The following is a 16760-nucleotide window of genomic DNA, read 5'->3' on the forward strand; positions in this document are numbered from 1 at the left end:
GCTTCTCTGTTTCTCCCTAAAATTTCCCCTGCTGGAATCATGTCTCTCCCGTTTCTCCACCATAGAGCTCCCTCACAGTTTTGCTATCTTAGGTTCACCTCTTTCTCACACTGCATCCTCAGACATCGTACTTCCCAGGTGGGCCTGCGCCGCCTGATGCTCTGGAAAGAGATACCTGGTTTCTCACTCTGTCTTTTTTCTTGTGAGATTCTGCATCCCTTCCTCTCCCTGAAATTCTGCTGGATAACATCCCACTCCTTACAGACAATTAGCTGACCTGTTGAATCCTCCACAGAGGACAATACCACGGGAATCCGAAAGGCAAAGATGATCATGTCCCATTCCAGAACCAAGCACTCAGCTCTTCTTCTCCAGAGACATGTGAGTCATAAACTGGAAGAAAAGAGAAAGAGGAGAGAGAAAGGGAGAGAATTTCAATTTTACCAGTGCTCTTCATGCAGACTGAGGATGCCCTTTTCTTTGTTTTGCAAAAAAATCCCCACCTGGTTTTCCCATTTCCTTGTATAACATCAGACACATAGTAGATAGCCACTTCGTATTGGTTATTAAATGTCATTCCATAAAATAGGCAAAATGAAGTTTTCCAGCTAACACCAAATTGGTTTTATATCAATTTTTTGAAGTCTTGTGATTTTTCTTAAAACTTATCCCTAATCAAATGTAATTACAGATAAGCATTCAAATATGAAAACACGAAGAAGTCTGGGATCATCTGCCATTTTGTATTATTTTGCTATTGCTACTCTCTAGTTATGAGTTGATTCTACTTATAAAAATATAAACTATATCTAAGATCAAAATCAAGATAGAAGAAGAGGAATAACATTAATGTATGCTAAGGCCAGTTGCTGTCTGCATGTATCACTTCATTTGTCTTTGCAATAACCCTATGAATGAGAGGTTACTAACCCATTTTATGAATGAGAAAAGTAACTGAGGCTTAGAGTGGTAAATAACTTGCCCAAGGTCATAAGCACAAAAAAAGTAAAACCAGGATTTGCATTCAGATTTGTCAGGACCCCAAGTCTGTAATCTTTATTCATCACTATAGCATGCTGCCTCTTTGTTTTGTTTTGTTTTTGTTTTGTTTTGTTTTGTTTTGAAATGGAGTCTTATTCCATCACCCAGGCTGGAGTGCAGTGGCGTGATCTCAGCTTACTGCAATCTCTGCTTTCCGGGTTGAAGTGATTCTTGTGCCTCAGTCTTTTGAATAGCTGGGATTACAGGTGTGCACCACTACACCCAGCTAATTTTTATATTTTTTCATAGAGACAGGGTTTCACCATGTTGGCTAGGCTGGTCTCGAACTCCTGAACTCAGGTGATCCACCCACCTCAGCCTCCCACAGTGATGGGATTACAGGCGTGAGCCACCACACCCAGCCAACATGCTGCCTTTTAATCCTGAATTTTATTCCACTTTGGGGAGTTGTCTTGGGCTTACTCTAGCTGTTTTGTAGATGATGAAGAATCATTTTTGTCTAGTTAAGCTTTAAACACCAAAGAACAAAGTGCATCATATTTCTACATATGAAAAGCCATTTGGAGTGTTGTATAGAGGATTGTCGTTTTGAAGCACTCTCACACATAGTAATTTTTGACCCAGTACAAGAATCTAACACAATTTGCCAGAGTCTTATTTATTATTTTGTACTAAAGCCAGAGAACCTAGAAATCCAGTTCAGTATTGGCTTTCCAACTCCTGAGCTGAAAGAGAGCCAGGTAGAGCAAACTGCCTTTCTCACTGTCTTTTTTCCAGAGGCCCCAAGCTAAGGCATCAATCACATTTGCCCCCATATTCCAACTTTAGTAGTTGAGTGTGAGAGTGTGATTCAGCCCCTTTTGTTCAATGTCTCTTATTTTATTCTACTACCTCATTCTTTTTTTTTTTTTTTCCTTTTTGTTCCACTTTTAGCTCAAGTTTCTGGGCATATAAAAATAAAATGTAAAATGTGATAGGTGCATGTGTTAGTGATTTACAGAGGTGGATTCCAGCTTCCTTTTAAGGCCAGAACTATGGATATTGCTTTTGTTTTATTGTTCCTTATCTATCCAACTGTGCTGTAAGTTTCCTTTAGGACAGAATCCAGGTTTCATTCATTTTTGTAGCCTCCTCTCTCCCCGTGATGCTTATCCCGGTGCCTCGCACATTGGAGGCCTTCAATAAATGCTTATTGAAATACATATGTAAATACATATGGATGATAAAGGCAATAGAATTCTATATACGTCCAGCATCAAAGAAAGTAACCTCAATGTCTCAATGGTTTAAAAACTTTTGTTGTAGTCTAAATGAGTTTGAAATGTTTAATTCAAAACTGGCAAAGGCCTCTGTGTCATTTAGGATGCTTTTGGCTGCAAGTAACAGAATAACCAACTAAAAGTGGCTTCACGAGTAAGGTTAAATGAGATGATATGACAGGAGGTCTGGGGGAAGATAGTTTCAAAGTTGGTGTGGTGCCCAAACAATATAATCAAGGACGTGGGCTCTTGGCATCCTTTGTTCTTTCTTCCTGAGTGTCTCATGGTTGCCAGATGGATGCTTCATATCTAAATAATCTTGTCTTCCCAGAACTTATTTCAAAGGTGGGAAAAAAGAGGCTAGGGAGAGTTTTGTTACACATCTTTCTCCTTTTATCAGAGAGGAAATTTTTCCAAGAGGTCTTTCAGAATACTTTCCCTTTCCTTTTGATGGCTCAAAAGGGTTACCCCTGTATCACTGGCATCTGGTGAATGGAATTATCATGCACTGTGATTGGCTTAGACCACTCACAGTTCATCCACTTGGAGTAGAGGAGAGTTCCAGCTTTTTAAAAGTCTCCTTAAATTAGCTCCCTGCTGTCTCCTACTTGAACAACATCAGGATTTTGGCCACAGGAAGAAATGGGGAAGAGCTGTTGGGGAGGAAAACAGCAGCATCTGTTACCTCCTATGTGAAATAATTTGTTGCAAGCAGTTTCTGTCAGACATAAGTGTTAGTTTGTGAGATACTTAGACCCCAAAACGGGGGTCAGTGGCTCATGTTTATGTATTGCATGTCTATTACCAACATATCTGACATTATTTAATCCATGCACCATCAATCTAGATGAGGATACTAATGCCCAAGAAGGCAAAAAAATTGCTCAAATTTGCACATAAGTTCGAGGCAGGCTTGAGATTGAGATCTATGTCCCCGTGACTCTAAAACCTATGCTCTTTTCTCCATGTTTTAGGGAGAACTTCTTTTCAGTTTGGGATGTTTTTACTCTTAAGAGAACTCATAACCAATTCTTGAAGTTCTGTGACCCAGAAAAATATATCCTAGTATGCCACAACCTGCTCAGGCCCAGAGAAGCTTGCCTCGAGAGCAGCAGTTCTTCGCCACTGTGGCGAAGCATCTTGATGGGTTTCAATCAATTATGAACCAGAGCAAAATGTATCTATTATCTACAAGAATTGAATATCGGAGTTTGACAATACTATTTTTAGTTGATAAAGGAAGGGGTGGAAATCCTCACTTTGACTCACTTGCCTTCCAGTATAAAGTAAAGCCTTGGGTGCGAGAGAATGCCAGAAATTTCATATGACCTGTAACCTAACTTACTGGGGTATGGTAAACGCTTTCTACATAGTTACTGTATGCAACATGGGTGTCCTGACAGAAAAAAAAAATGCGGATAACCATTAGGTACCATAAATGTACTCCTGGCTTCACACTTTTGGAAAGAACATCTTCTCAGGTTATAGCTGCTATTTCTAGAGGCTGGGATATTATATTTTTTAATACTTCTTTCTTGAAAGGAGCAAAATGGTTCTACCCTAAGTATAATCATATGAATCTGTAATTGCCTTCTCAGTGTCTGTCCCTCCTTATCCTCACAGTAGCCTAATTTTTCCCAGAAAATATCTCACCCCTCTTCCCAGCCATATGGTTAAAATGGGATGGATCCCACTCCAGGGAGTGAATCATGATTGGCCAGAGCTTATCATTCTTTTGCTTCCTTAAAATTAGACCTTTCACACGTTTAACTAAATGAGATCATAATATAGTCATTTTATATGTGTGAGTGTTAAAAACATTAGTTTGTTAAATATAAGCAATTTTAAAACATTAAAGTTTGTATAAATCCTGTTTTGGCATATTTTGTCCAAATTTTAATATAATGGAAGAGGCCTAGGCTTCTCTTGTCATCTGAGAGCTCTGATCTAGACCATTGATTCCAGATCAGTGACCTCTTCACTAGCTTGGTTCTTCACTAGCTGCAGTTCTCAACTGAGGCATCTGAGTCCCACAGAGAATAGATCATCTGCAAGCTCTGTTGGATCCTGTGGCCCCACTGTGCTGTATCTGCCTATTTATACACCTCTTCACCCACCCCTGTTAAAAATAAACAGAAATTGAACTCTCTCTTTCTCTCCTCTCTCTGTTTTAACTTTAGGCCTAGGTCTAAAGGTCTGGTTCTAAGAGAGATCTGAAAGGAACTCTCTTTAACCTTGACCTTAAACTCACTTTTTCATCAAAACACTGATTCTCTGACACCTCTAATAACTTTAGTGTATCTTTACTGCCTCAAATTCTGTCTAAAAGAAAATCTGAAATAGTATTTATACCTTTATTTGGAAGGAGAAGGATAATTGAAAAAAATTATTTTTTAAAAAAAGATAGCTTTTTATTTTTTAAAGAAGTAACTAAGCTGGATGTTACATGTTAATCCAGTCTTAGAAAGTAAGATAATTCTTTAGGGTATAGATTCCTAACCCCTCAGGATATTCCTGTCAGGTACATTCTTAAATTTGAGAACACAGAACTTTGAGATGGATAGTAGATCTTAGTCATTATGTCCTGGTGATGTTGCTTTCTTAAGAACAAAGCATACAATGCCTCCTCTTCTCAAAACCTTCTGTACTGGGGACTTCCTTATCATATAAAGGTATCCTGATGGTACTTTTTTCCCAGCTGAAGTTTTCAGATGCAAAAGAATAGTACCCTGAAAGAGAAGAGTAGTTGGTCGATTTTTAGTCCATATTGAAGAAGAGGAAAAGAAAACAAAGGAGGAGGAGGGGGAAAGAGAAGAAGAGGAAGGAGAAGAAGCAGCCCAGGACAATATCTTTGACTTTGACTTTGGACATTGCCAAAGGCATCTGGCTATAGTTTAATGCCACTTTCACTGGTGGCCATTATCTAAAATTGTTCAGCATCCACATCACGCGATTCAGCACTCTGGAACATGAGGACACCTATGGAGCCTCAACAGGTCTAAGCCAATACAGAGAAGATTACAGTCCAGTAAAGGTTAAACTAAAGCCAAATAAGGTAACATGAAAGATCATCAAATATCCATTCTTTACATTAGACAAATTATAGCAGCTTTTAATAAAATGAATTAGATTAAAAACTTAATGTTGGTTTGGGAGGATGTGTTCATTCTGTAGTATCATACAATGTTACAATGATCAACTCTACGGGATCATTACACTATGATAATATAAAATAGGTATTTCTAATCGAAGCAGTTTTTTTTAACCACAGATGGCATAAATATCCATATACATGATGCAATTGGAATTGGTAATAAATTTATTTTTCTCCCCATTTATGGCAGAAGACCTGTTAAGTGTGTGCCTGAGGGGCTACAATTAAGAATGAGGGAAAACACTGCTTAATAAAGTTGGGATCAGGCATTTTAAAAGAATGCTTAAGTTCAAAACAGCTAGAGAGCTGACCTGTTTATAGGAAATAGTTCTGCCAGAATTAGAAGTGGAAATAAGGAGACGATAATGAAATACAGTTTAACCAGTAAAGGGCAGTGAACATATGTATCACTCCACACCACACAAATATGCTGTCTGTTTAGATAGAGTTGTGGTTTCTTTTGTCAAGCTATTCTATTTCCTGTTAGAAAGGCTAACTTTGAAATACCACTTTTAGGAATGGGAGATAGAATAAAAACTTTATTAAATTGCTTAAATTATTTCCTCAAATTTCTTTCATGTTGTTTGCAATAATGAGATAAAATATCCTCATAAGTTTCCCATTTATACATAGCTTATGGGAAATAAGGATTCAGTTTTAACTGACTGAATGGTCAAGCCAATGCTAATGGTCAAGCATTTACATCTGGAAGTCACTAGAAGGTGTTTTTTTTTTAGGTGAAAGGTCAAAGTCCAAGTGGCAATGACCTATCAATCAGGCACTTGCCTCATGTATGGTTACATTCCAGCCATATTTACCTATATTGGGCAGAGGGCGACTCAAGTGGTTTTCTTTCCTCTTCCCCCTGTGATGCAAGGAGGCTGTACATTTGCAACATAGGTCATGCCTAATATTGCTATTTGCTCTGAGTTCTTAATTGGCAATTGCGAGAAATAGGTAATTAATACTGATGAGTGTAGATATAATTTAATTTATTGTAGTATGGATTTTTTATTTTATAGTTTAAATACACAGTCAATTTTTGGTCCCTTTCAAAGGCGTTTATAACTAAAAGTCAAGGAATCTTGTGAGCTCATCATTTCCTTAGCATGCCCCACTCCTCACATTTCCACGCCTTTGAGCATTGCCCTCTATTTTCAACCTGATAAATAAACTCCCATGATTCTTCTTCAAATAACCCCTTTTCTCTGAAAGCTGCCCTAGGTCCCCTAGGCAGAGATCTCATAGAGCAACTCAAGGCTGCTTCCTCTCTGTTCCCTCTATAATAATCTGTTTGCATATGGACTTCCACATATTATTCCACATCTATTCCTGTTGTCTAGCGCAATGACTGGCATTTACTGGTAATCAGTAATTATTTGTTTACAAATGACCTTTTTTAAAAAGTTTGACTGGAGATGTATCCTGCCATTAGAGAATCAAAATACATCAAGACATACCACCTATAAGATTATTAGAGGAATAAAAAGTAAGTAAACAGGAAGGTAAGAGTTAACATAATTCTAATCCATTTTGATTAACTGTAAGCCTTAATATTCTTTCTATCTATCTATTAGTCAGTCAAATTATTTCATTTTTACTGTAGGAATGGTCTTTCAGGTTGCCATCTACATATATTTTTCAAGCCAGTTTTCTTGGAAACTTTTGTTTACATGAGCTATCATAGTGTTGTTTTCACAGAGGCTTCAGAAATATTTGGCTGAACAATACAGCTGAAAAAAAAAGATTTGAGGAACAAAAAGTACCAAAGAAAACCTTGTGTTCATCAGAATTAAAATTAGCTGAAGGAAAACAATAATCATAAACTAAAAACCTTTTCCTGCTATTTGGATCTTCAGCTTTCATCTCTAGCAGCTTCCCCTCCTGAGCCTCCCGAGTTATGTAACAGGTCCCCATATGGGCCGATGAATCTGCCAGGCAAGGCTATCTCACGATTTAAAAGTCTCTCTTTAAAATATGCAAAAAGGCTAACGGAAGGTTCAATTTGTGAGCCCTGCCTCAGCTGCCTCCCGTATGAAGCCTCACCCTGTGACTACTTCATTATCACTCTGGATTGTCTGTTTAGAACAGTACAGCCACCACATACCTAGAATCACACAGAACAACCTCCTCATTTCTCATGCTCTGAGGCCCTTCCTTGACTGATAATTGTCAAGCATTCCTTCCCCTTTGAGCAATCCTAGGCTAACGCCCACCAGGAAACAAAGGGTCTCTTTGAGGATGAAAATTGAGACCGTCCTGGCCCCCGAAAAATTACATGCTGGAAAATTTCTATGTACTGAAATGATTGTGTTCCTTTTAGAGAACTCTCTGTGGACCTAACTATAGGAATAGGTTATCAAAGGGCAGCTTCCCTCAAACCCAAAAGGGAAGAAAGAAAGGACAACTGTGGGAGGAAGTCAGAGGAGAATCAATGAAATAAACGAACTCTCAATACTTTTGCCCCATAACGAGTGCTTGGGATGCTGGCTATCTGCAAACTCTTTGCACATATATTGTCTCATTTGATTCTCACAATCATCTTGTGAAATAATTATTGATATTGCTCCTATTTTAAAGATAAGTAAATTGAGGTTTAAGGATGTAACTTAGCCAAGGTCATACAGCTAGGGAGGGACAGAGCTGGGACTCCAACCAGGTCTTTTCACTAGAAAGCCTAGGCTCTCACTTCACAACTCTAAGTGTGTTAAGCGAAGAAAGTGCCCTTAACCAGAACCTGCCCCGTATCATGGACTTTTTAGGAAAGAATCTAAGAATCCTTTACAAACTCTCATTTGATTGACAAGGAAACTACACCAGAACTCTCAGTTTAAATGTTCTGGTTTTGGTGTACTTTCCTTTAGGAGCAAAAAGCAAAATCATGAGAGTACCAGTCCATCTCACCAATTTTGCAAGACTGGAGAAAAGCAGCTTCCAAGGAAAGCCTGTGTGTGGTGCACACTCAATCCTGTACAATGAGAAGTGAAGCTTGCGATACTGACCCAGAGGAACTGCAAAGTTCTCCATCAGCCCAGCTAGGGCCTTTGGGATCTGTAGGCTTCATGCTCTGTGACAAAGGAGGCTGATAAAATTTGCCAGGTACTGTCACAACTGCTGGAGAAAAAAGTTTTGTAATTGTGTCTGTGACTTAAGAAGTTCAGTTTATTTGTATATCTTAGTTTACAGAGGATTCCTGTTGGCAAAAGGGCTATTGTGTCTGTGACCTTCCATTTGCTTGTCTTAACTTCATTTAAATAATTGTACACTGTCCAAAGCAAGAAGAGTATCTGCTACCTCTTTTGTAATTACACACAGTTCTCTAAACACAGAGGGTACTCACAGTGTGTTCTGGCATAAACACTTCAGTTACAAACATAGCACATCTTCTAGTCTATCTCTTATGTGGAACTTCTGTAGCATCTATGGAGGAGTCTTTAGTTAAAAAGCCACTGAGGAGTTAAGGAAGTAGTTACATTTCGTGAGAAAAAAACAGATGAGGACAGCATATTCACCTGGCATATAATAGATGCATATGGCTTTCGTTTAGTTTAAAAATTGCTAATAGAAAACCATACCTTTTCTCAGGCCTCCCACTGTCCTTCATTGCAGGATATATTACTCATGTCAGACCCAAATTTACCTCTGGCCCACACAAACCTGCCTTATCTTGCTGATTGTTACCGTAAATTACTGACATCAGCAAAGCTTTGTCAGGAAACTGAGGTAATTGAAAACTCCAGAGAATATGAAGAAAAGGCATCCCGGATTATTTTGGGCTTCTTCCTCTTTCATACAGTTCATGTTCCTTATCTGAGTCATTACTTAAATAGTTTAATGGCTATGCTCAAACTCAGTATTAGATAGAAGGCCTGTTTATTCACATTTCCCTTTAACCAACCTCACTCAGATTGTGGTGCTCTTTGCCTCACTAATTTTACTAATCAATAAGCATCTGGATGTCAGCAGTGGAGGCTGATGCTGCTACACGTAGTTAGTGGTTATGTGAAAGACGAAATAGTTAATTTATGTGGGTTAACGTTGTGCCTCACTCTAGCCTTGTAAATCATTTTAAACATCTTCAGGTGCATTAAATTATGAATCTCTGGTTTATATTGGGGTGTGCCTATAGTCCCTATAGTCCCTTGTGTTTACGTCCCTCACTCCCCATGCTATTTTCTATCTTGTCACTGAATTGTCCTTCTACTTGGCTAATGACCCAGTTCAGTGGGGAACTAGGTGCTGCTGCCAGCTTGTTTTCAGAGGACTCCCACATTATCTTGGTTCTTCTGGGGTTTCAGGCTTTGAGATGGGCACTGGAGTCAACATGCTTATGGTCTCTTCCTTTCAGGAAGATGTTGTCTTTGGGAAAACCAACCCTTGGAGAAGTGCATGAATGAAGCACATAGAAGGTCCTTGCAGAAGCCCAGAGGAGGGGCATTTCTAAGATTAGGGTTTTAAGGAGGATCATCTTAGGGAGATGACCCTTGAGCTATGTTCTGATGGACAAAAAGAAAATAGAGCTGGGTGCAGTGGCTCACACATACCATCCCAGCACTTTGGGAGGCTGAGGTGGGAGGATCACTTGAGCTCAAGAGTTCGAGACCAGCCTGGACAACATAAAGAGACCCCCATCTCTACTCATTTTTTGTTTTTTTAAATTAGCTGGTGTGGTTGTGCACACCTGTAGTTCCAGCTACTTGAGAGGCTGAGGTGGGAGGATTACTTGAGCTCAGGAGGTCAAGGTTGCAATGAGCCGTGATTGTACCACTGAATTCCAGTCTGGGTGACAGAGCAAGACCCTGTCTTTTTTTTTTTTTTTTTTTTTTTGAGGCGGAGTCTGGCTCTGTCGCCCAGGCTGGAGTGCAGTGGCGTGATCTCGGCTCACTGCAAGCTCCGCCTCCTGGGTTCACACCATTCTCCTGCCTCAGCCTCCCGAGTAGCTGGGACTACAGGCGCCTGCCACCTCGCCCGGCTAATTTTTTGTATTTTTAGTAGAGATGGGGTTTCACCGTATTAGCCAGGATGGTCTCGATCTCCTGACCTCGTGATCTGCCCACCTCGGCCTCCCAAAGTGCTGGGATTACAAGCGTGAGCCACTGCGCCCGGCCAAGATCCTGTCTTAAAAAGAGAGAGGGGGGCTGGGGGTGGTTGCTCACGCCTGTAATCTCAGCACTTTGGGAGGCCAAGGCAGGTGGATCAGAAGGTCAGGAGTTCAAGACCAGCCTGGCCAATATGGTGAAACCCTGTCTCTACTAAAAATACAAAAATTAGCCAGGCATGGTGGTGGGCACCTCTAGTCTCAGCTACTTGGGAGGCTGAGGCAGAAGAATCACTTGTACCCGAAGGTGGAGATTGCAGTGAGCCAAGATTGCACAACTGCACTCCAGACTGGGCGACAGAGCGAGACTCCATCTCAAAAAAAAAAAAAGAGAGAGAAAGAGAGAGGAGAGAGAGAAAGGGAGGCAGGAAGGAAGGAAGGAAGGAAGAAAAGAAAGAAAGAAGGAAGGAAAGAAAGAAAAAGAAAGAAAGAAAGAAAGAAAAAAAGAAAGAAAGAAAGAAAAAAGAAAGAAAGAAAGAAAAAGAAAGAGAGAGAGAAAGAAAGAAAATAGAGGGCAGTATGCCCACACAGATGCAATTGGAAGAATAGTAAGAGATAATGGGAAGGAAAGCAGGGAGGGGTCAACTCCTGAGGACTACACTAAGGAATATGAACTATATTTTGGATGATATGGAGACCCACACAGTGATTTTGATGTAGGGCTTTAGCATGATCAAATTTGTACTTGTTAATTCAGTGAACATTCATTGAATATCTACTTGGTGGCAGTAAGTCACAGAAACGGGACTAGAAAGACAACATAGTCCCTGACTTTAAGGATTTTACAGGTTTAGGAGGTTTCCGGAGAAGACAGACATGAAGGTAAAAAAAGCACCAAAAGAGCACTTTTGGCAAATGTAAAAATGTGGAATGAATTAGACGGTGATGCGACCAAAAGTACAGTGTCAAGGGGGTGAGAGGAGACCAGTTGTTTCTCTTGAGCGCATTATTTTCGATCTTTTTAAAGGAAATGCATAAACATAACAGTTGTTAAGACTGTGATGGAATAGTGTTAAAGTAATGCCTGTATGAAGAATATCAAGAAATATCTTTAAAGAACCTAAAAGATGGCATGTTTTTGTCTGCTAGCCCTCCACCAACCGTCAGTGATAGCTCCATTCCCTGCCACATTAGAGCCAAGCAGCACCTTGGGTGAGATCAGAGTCAGTGTGGCGAGTATAGAGGCTATCAGGCAATTCCTGGGATGTGATGCATGCCTGAAATAAGGGAGTGACAATGGAGATGGAGGAAGAAAGACAGGAAGAAGAGCTAATAGGGAGCCTGATGTACAAGACTTGGCAACTCATATAGAGATCCAGCAGCATGACTCTCATGACTTTCACCTGAGTGACCTGGTGGGTGACATTCACCACATTTTGCAGGGGGAAGGGAGAAGGGTACTGCCATGTCCATTTTGTACATGTCAAGCTTGAGGTGCCTTTGAGACCATCAGGTAGCGATGCTCACTATTCATTTGGATGTGCAGGCCTAGTGCCCAGGAGGAAGTCTGACTGGGGCAATGCATTTGCATTTTTGCATTTGTGAGTCTTGGTATATAGGTAGGAGTTGAAGCTGAAGCTGTGGGTGTTGAAAAAGTCAGTGATTGGAATGAGGAGAGCAGAGAGCCCCAGAGGGGCCCTGGCAAATGCTACCATTTAAGCGCTGAGTGGAAAAAGCAGATCTTGGTCAGTGGGTAGGAAGAAAACCAAGAAGAATGTGGTTAGGAATTTAAAAGAGTACTTTTAAGGAGGAAGTTATCAATGGAATTAAAAGCTGCTTCTTCTATGTGTAAAGATGTGCTATGATTTTCAAAACAAATTAAATACATTAGGTGGGACTGTTATTGCTAGTAACATGCAATAACTGACTAATGGCATATAAAAATACCACAAAGCGTAGAGAAAAAGCAAATTAAACCAGGCTTTCAAGATGATATACCATCTTCTAGAAGGAAAATATAAAGGATGGCATGCCGGCCCTCTGTGAAGAAGACATAGGGTTGGGTTTGTTTTTCTAGCAAAGAGATGAGAAATGTTCAGTGAACCATCCCCTTGCTTTCTTACCTGTATCTTTTATTGTCCACTCATGGGTGGGTGGGCAGTGGCAGGCACGGAGTAATGGGGCAGAAAAGAGCTCACGGGCACATGTGAGAACTCATCCTAGCACCTGGTCTCACCGATTCCCAGCTTTAAGCCACTGGCTGCCAGAGCAATATTTCAAAACACACATCACTTGCCTCACTCCCCTCTTGCCTTACCCGTTGGAACTCTCAAAATTCTTCTCAAATCATGGTGACCTAAGTACATTGTGGGAATTATTAGTCAATTTCACCAGAAACTTGGAGCTGAAAAAGTTGAAGATCGTACTGAAGTAATGAATCTAGAGGAATGGGTACATCCCACTAGTTTCTATGATCAAACTCAAACTTAAAAAAAAAAAATCTGCTTAGATCTCCCCTGCCCTTTAATTTTAAACGTTATTCTATTTTTCTCTGACATTTCCTACCTGAAGCAACATTTTGGTTCCCATACAACACTCTTTTCCTTTGCCTTCTGGTTCTTCCATTATCTTGGCCTGCCCTCTGACATGGTTTCCCAATTCATGTTTTCCTTTCTCATTTCCCTCTTCTTAGCACTGACATGAGCCACAAACCTGTAACCATAGTGTCTGAGTCACTCAGTGCTTCTTCTGTTAATGGACACCATGTGGAACAGGAGATAGGAAAATACTCTTTACAGGAAATCAGATGATAATGCTTGCACTTTGGTGCCCTTTGAAACAAGAATTTAATTATCCTAATTAAAAAGATTACCTTATAGAAGACATTTGGGGAAAAGAGCAGGCAGTGTGTCTTTTTCCTGATGATATGCATCTCAAAACCAAAAGGGATATTCCTGCTGATATTTGTTTTCTCTGTTAAAGCCCCGGCACCGAGAGAAAGGTGAGATCAGAAATTGATCTTGAGTTTTTGACCCAGCCAGAGAGTGAATGATAAAGGGCCTGGCTGTGGGTTGTTTTGGGAGTGCGTGAGTTTCCTAGGGTTGCCAGAACAGAGCCCCACAAATGGATTGGCTAGAAACAACGAAGCCTCTCTCACAGTTCCGGAAGCCAGAAGTCCAAAATCAAGGTATTAGATTCTTCCAGGGGACAGTTTCTTCCGGGGAACCTGAGGAAGAATCTGTCCCATTTCTCACTCCTGGCTTCTGGTGACAACTGGCAATCCCTGGCCTTCTTTGGTATGCAGATGAATCACTCTAATTTCTGCCTCTGTCTTCACATGGCCATCTCCCTGTGCGTATCCGTGTCCAAATTTCCCTCTCATAAGGACATCCGTCATATTGGATTAGGGCCCACCCTAATGACCTCATATTAACTTGATTACATCTTCAAAAACCCTATTTCCAGATAAGTTCATGTCACAGATATCTGGGGTTGAACTTCAACATAAATTTTGGTGGAGCACACAATTCAGTCCAAACAGAGGGTCAAGATCACCATCTCCCCTTCTTTCCCATTTTTTTCCTCCACTTCTACCTGCCTTTCATTCCTGAATGTTTCTAGCTCTTTATTTTTTCAGGGACCTCTGAGGGCACCATTTTCTGGGGCAGTATCTGAAATTCAGACCTTCCTTTCTCTTCATCCAATAAAATCAAACTTGCTTATGCTCCACTCCCTCAGGGCTCAACTCTCAGCTATAGAATTGATACATTAATCCAAGGGAAGGTGATAATAGGTGATAATAGGCAAATATCACCCCTCCCAGGTATTTGCATTTGACAGATGACTATATGGAGACAGCACTTTAACCTCAAGATGCTGGTGGAAATTTTGCAGTGGGTAACATTTTCTTTTTCAGTACATAGGTCTGTCTGTGACTCTGTAATCATGGCTGTCTCCTCAATCTGTGAAAAGGATGGGCCCTGTCTATCTATTACTCTCTTAGGGAAAAGTTATTGCTACAGACAATTTGATCTATCTTTGCATTGCTTACATTGATTCATTTCATGATTATAAGTGCACCAGGGGAGGAGATTTGTCCCTCACAAGGAAGTCCAGCAAGTGAAAGAATTTTATTTCAGAAAATGCCAACCTGGGGAGAAAGCATGCGGACTCTAAGCCCATTTTAAACAGTGGATAATTTTCAAAGAGTGAACATGAGCGCGGAAGGGAATTCAGTTGCTAGGAAAATACAATAAAATAAACATAATCTTCCTCCCTCTCGTTTTTCCTGATTTTGGGGAGGGCTGTGCTTCCCAGTCTTGCTGGAGAATGTTTGTCCCTCCCACCTCAGTGGTGACAGACTCACAGTGATGCCTGCATGTCTGTCTCACAGGTGTGGGTTCTGAGACTTGCCAACTTAGCGAGACTTTGGAGGAATCTCCCACCGTGGTTGTAAAGAGAAAAGGAGAGAGATAATAGTTCACTGGCATCAATAATCTACTTCCTCTGACTGGCTGAGTGTTGGAATAATAGCCTCGGCACTTACCCTCCCACACCCCCTCCCCTGGCTCTGCCGCTGTCAGATTCTCTTCCCTTCTCCACAACTGGGAACTCTAGGGAGCAGATTGTTTTGGCTGGAATTAGCCGGGCACAGATGGTACCACCTGCTGCATGTTCCTTACTTCTTACTGGCTTCTCTCTCAGCTCTGTGAGTTTTTGTATTTTTTAGGAGTTCAGAGGAAGGGGAAATGGCCGAGGCTCTTGCTCATGCCTGATTCTAGCACAGCTGTTTGGAGCAAACTGGCAACTGTGGGGATAGTGCTGGGACACGCTGATTGGGGAAGGTGCTTCCAGGGTAACGTACCACCATGGCATCCTGTTTGCTGTATCTAGTGCTTTCGTTTCCAAAATACAAACTTCCTTTGAGCCAAACAATTTCTGTTTTCCAGGCTGACAGATCTGCCTGTGACCAGACACAAGGCAGGTGGTCTTGCGTGAGTCTGAAAAATGAGATTCCTCTCATTCTAAAATCAGAAGGGCATAGAATGTCATGTTACTGTTCGTTTTATAGGGGAGGTAATTATGAATAGGCCACAAACAGACTGCTGCACTCATTTCTGGACAAGTCACTGAGAAGAATAACTCAGGAGGCCTCGGGCTCCCACAGAGCGAACCTCATAGATTTATAAACTGTTTTCTCACCTATGGAAACATGACATTGGATCAAAGGACCTTAAGAGGTTCTATTCCTCCAGATCCTCTGAATTCCATGGAGTTGGTCCTGAGTGCTCATTACTAGATAACACTATAAACCCTTCCCATGACCTGGGAACTGTTTTCTCTACTTCTCTGACATCATCTTCCACCCTTCTCCCTTGTCTACCATGCTTTGTTAGGCTGGCCTTCTTTTTATTCTCCAAAGAATCCAAACTCATCTCCAAAAAAGCAAACTCAGGTATTTTCACCTGCTGTTCCTTCTTCTGGAACTCTCACTGCGCATATTCCCATGGCTGACCTCTTTACAAGCTTCAGGCTCAAGTCAATCACCACTGCCTCAGGGGCTTTTCCCAATGCTCCGCCCACCCCCAGCCGACTGTCTGCTCCTTCCATCTCATTTACCATCACATCACCTTCTTTTATCTGCAACAAAACAGCACTAACTGAAGTGGTCCATATAATAGTTCTGTTTTCTATTTTCCCCACTAGAATGTACATCCCTGAAGGCAAGGATATTGTCTATTTATTCACCGCTGTATCCCTAGGACATGCAAAGTGCTTCTCATATAGTATCATTCACTAATATACATATTATTGAGGGAAAGGTGTTATTTTGTGTTTAAATAGAGGAAGCACCAGGGTACAGAAGGGAACATGGTTGGAACTCCCACATTAGTCCTTTCCTAAGGCACCTGGAACTTAGTATTATCCTTATTTGTGTATGTCTGCCTCTGCCAGATTGTAAGAAACCTGAGGTCAGTAATCCTGTCATGTTCATTTTTGGGTACCATAGTACCTAGTATTGTGCCTTACACACGGTAGGTACTCAGTACATCGAACCATTATTCATGTTGCAACTATTGTTATTTATTAGTATTATTTGTAGGCCCACTAAATATAATAGAATGAAAGCATCATATAAGTAGTAGAAGTATCAATAGAAGCAATAAAAACATCTATGCCATAACTGGAGACCTGGCTTCTGGTCCCAGCTCTGCCAGTAACTATGGGGTGATCTAGGGTTTTATTTCCTTGGAACGCCAGAATTTGAAAAGCCAGGGCTTTGGATGAGAGAGCATCTAAGATTCCT

The sequence above is a fragment of the Macaca mulatta genome, chromosome 12 (assembly GCF_049350105.2).
Source record: "Macaca mulatta isolate MMU2019108-1 chromosome 12, T2T-MMU8v2.0, whole genome shotgun sequence".
Lineage (NCBI taxonomy): Eukaryota > Metazoa > Chordata > Mammalia > Primates > Cercopithecidae > Macaca > Macaca mulatta.